Source organism: Melanotaenia boesemani, chromosome 12 (genome assembly GCF_017639745.1).
Source record: "Melanotaenia boesemani isolate fMelBoe1 chromosome 12, fMelBoe1.pri, whole genome shotgun sequence".
Lineage (NCBI taxonomy): Eukaryota > Metazoa > Chordata > Actinopteri > Atheriniformes > Melanotaeniidae > Melanotaenia > Melanotaenia boesemani.
Window position 1 is genome coordinate 32,582,462 of NC_055693.1, and position 3,679 is coordinate 32,586,140.

Here is a 3,679-nt window from a genome sequence, read left to right on the forward strand (position 1 = left end):
TCTGCGTGTAGTCTGTATGTGAGTGTATTTGGAAATTTTAGTGGTAACTCTTTTTTTAAAATATAGTCTTTAAATGTTCTTAAAAAATTAGTACATGTTTTAACAACTACCAGTTCAGAGACTGCAGGTGGACATCAGCAGCTTTGCTAAAGCCTCACAAACATGTTTCCTCATGAGGGCAATGACCGTGTGCAAAAAATTATTCAGTCACTCATCATTTCAATCTTTACCAAATGACATTTTTTTTTCTATTCACCTTTTCTTATTCAAGTCTTCTAAAGGCAAATCAAAGGCACCAGTGGACACCTGGCTTCAGTTTAGGTCATTAAGCCAGAAGAACTTATTTGGTAAACGCAGCTTGTGAAACTTTCCCTGAAGCAAATGTAAATTTATCTACGAAACACGAAGCAGTGCAAACCTGCCTCAGAACTGGCTAGAGCCATAAACGCTACAGAAAAAAAGTAAATCTGAGAAAAAGAATGACAATGACAGATAAATTTACACTCTTCTGTGGTTATTTTATACATGTGGCTTCCTCTTTGGGAATTTTATCTTCACAGCTTGCCAGAAATCTGAAAAATTCCAATCTTAATAGTTTTGTTTAGAAAAGACAACCAAACGAGTCACTTCAGAAGAGACAACTCATGCCACATAAGTAAACTCCACATACTGAAAACAAAGAACATGAAAGCACCACACATTTTCAATTATCCAGGACATCTTCAGTGTGTGATCCAAACGCTGGCATCAGAAGTTGGTCTGTAAAATCTGGCTGTGATGAAAGCCAGACGCTCACTTTTCTCCATGACTTTTCGTCCAAATCTTCCCACTGGTCGGATCCCTCTGCTTCTGTACCAGGACATATTGATGTTTGGAGCTGAGCAACACAGACGGAGAAAATCACCCCATGAAAAGAGAAATGAAAAGCAAGACCAATAATTCAAATTTACCAAACTGCAACAGACCAAATGAAGAACTACTACATCGTTACAATATCATCTTCTCTTTTCTTGAGAGTACGTTTGGTTGTATCAAATCTGTTGGTTTAGATTTTCAGTCATGCAGGTCATGGTGACACGGTGCAGTTGGGACATTAGGAAAGCCAAGAAAGTCTATGAAGTCATTTCTTAAACACTTAAACATACTTTGGTTCCACCTAAATGTGAATGTTATTTCATTCAGTGAGGCGTTTAGATGTGCAGGAAATGTCCACGTCACAATCAGCTCAAAGTGGAAAAGTTCAGCCTCCCCGAGTTTATTTCACCCATCTTCAATTTAAAGTCATTCTTTAGAAATATTAGTTACTACAAGTTAAAACAATGAGAAAATCGTGTTTCATCAGACCAGTACTTTGAAGTTGGAAGTTGGTCATACTGACTTTCCATTTGTCATTCGAAGTAGCATCAATAGCTTCACCGTTAATAAAATACACCTCCAGCTTTGCTGAAACCTGCTCCGTAAATGCTGCAGTTCTTAGATTCTGAAAACATAAACTTCGCTTTTTTTTTTTCCGCTTGTGTGTTTTTCAAGAAAGTAAGAAGCCAAAAACCAGCGTCATTGTGTCTTCCTGTTTGTCCACCATGTTTGTTTACACTGAGGTCTCATTTGACTGTGCCAGATTTGGGATATTGAGCATGAAGAACCTGATCCGGAGTGCACTCCACACACTATAAGATCAGAAGAGAAAAAATCTTCTGTGCTCTGTCTTTTGGTACCATCAGGTGTGTGGTCTCTAAATCTGTGAAGGTTTCAAGAATCCTGTAATGTGTGCCGGCCTTTAGATATGGTTGCAGAGATGTCTCACTCCAGGTCCGCGAACAGAAGATTAAAGCTCAGACAGCTGAAGACATGACTGATAACTGTCTATGTGCATGCTGAGACCAGAACAGCTGAACCTCCTGTCATTTTTGCTGCCTGGTTGACCGGCTTAATAAAACTCTGAAAGGCTGTTTTTCCCTAAGACTTTATTTGGTAAAAAATGTATTTTCTCCACAAGTGTTATAATCATTCTGATTCTATTTGTGGAAGCTCCTGGAAATGTATGGAGGTTCTCAGGTTGTATTTTTTTAAAATACATTTCCAACATAATATCCGGTTTTTCTTACTTGTGTTAATAGATCCGCTTTGAGCTTGACTCAGCAACAGGAAGATGGTCATTAAAAACAATACACACATCTTCATTGTGGTTCAACCTGCAGAAAAAAAAGGAGTAAACAAAATTAATTGAATTTACTTTAATTAAAATGTTATACTGCGAGAGTACTGAGCACAGATAAGACACAGAAAACAGAAGTGCTTAATGGATCTGTTGAATTCTGCTCACAGCAGTTCGAGGAAATTTTCCACATTCGACTCTAAAGCCATTACAAAGAACTGTCATGAACTTCTTGTGGTCAACACAGTGGGATGAAAATACAGGACATCAGGAAATTCGATCTAAAATGGAGGAAAACTGGGGTTGTGTTGATGGAGAAAATCAAAACAAAATGTAAGGGTAAAGTGAAAAAAATCAGAATGTAAACAGCATCTTAGTCATTCTTTGCATCACATCTGTTGATGGTTCAGGAATCATATTAATTTTCTTTTTACCACTTCACTGCCAATAAATATCTTCATCACAGCTAATTCACATGACACAGTCTGCATCTGAAATACACTTTAAAGCACCCCCAGAACAAATATAAAGACTTACTGCAGAAAAAGTTTTCACAGATGGTTGAACTAAACTTCTCGCGTCACTTCTCTGCCTCACAGGAAACGAGCTGAACAGGTGCAGGAACGATGACTTGAACAGTTCGTCTTCCCCTAGATCTAAATTTTAATCCCAGAGACAGGACAAAAACGTGTTACTTAAAAGGAGTCTAAAAGAGAAACTTGTGTTGTTTCTGGTGAGTTTCTCACCTGCTCTTTCAGGAGGATGCACATGTGAGGTGCTGGTCTCTCTGGGTGTGGATTTGAGCTTTTCAGACATTTCGTCATCTCTGTTTTCCAGCAGGAGGGGTTGGTGTGAGGTGAGGTGCTGATGTCACCCACAACATGCGCTACATACATACACACACAGGACTAAAGCATCCACAGCAAAGACAAAAAAAGATAAAGGAAAAAGGGATTTTGGGTTTACAAATGCAAACAAGGTTTAAAATGTTTGCAAAACTCATTCCCAGGAAAATTCAGAAATTTTCCAAAATTCAAGAAAAACTTAATTCTGTAATGTGTTAATTAATTTGACAAAAGTGGAAAGAAATACTTTTTCATTGGCAGTGTAATTTAAAAAAAATATAAATAAATTTAAAGTCGCACAACATATATTTACACATTTTGTGGAGTCATCATGGCTGGGTCTAGACGCTGAGACCTCCCTTTTCTTCTCGTCTCGATTTTACAGGATAAACACACAGGATGCACCATGGCCGGTTCAACAAAGAAACTAGAGATGTTCCAACACTACCTTTTACGTATGGACCTGTCGGAGACAGGAGAAGGATTAACAGACTTTATTTGAAGAAGGAATAACAGCAGGAATGGTCTTACTATTGGTAGCCTTGGAGGAGTAGACAGATCTTCCTGGAGATGGAGCCACGGAGCAGGGAAGGAGAAGAGGAGTAGTCCATGTATGTTGCAACCAGGTCCGACAGGGAATAATGTTGTGCTGGAGTAGATGTGTGTGTGTGTGTGTGTG

The 3,679-nt window shown here is 38.6% G+C and overlaps 1 long non-coding RNA gene across 1 annotated transcript; it reads right to left on the reverse strand.

The window, feature by feature from the left end:
* Window positions 1–794: 794 nt before the first annotated feature.
* Window positions 795–2,965, reverse strand: LOC121650135. The gene is made up of 4 exons (XR_006012218.1): window positions 2,902–2,965; window positions 2,693–2,811; window positions 2,106–2,192; window positions 795–877 (listed from the first exon to the last, which is right to left on the reverse strand). It is a non-coding gene; the product is annotated as an uncharacterized LOC121650135 (long non-coding RNA).
* Window positions 2,966–3,679: the final 714 nt, after the last annotated feature.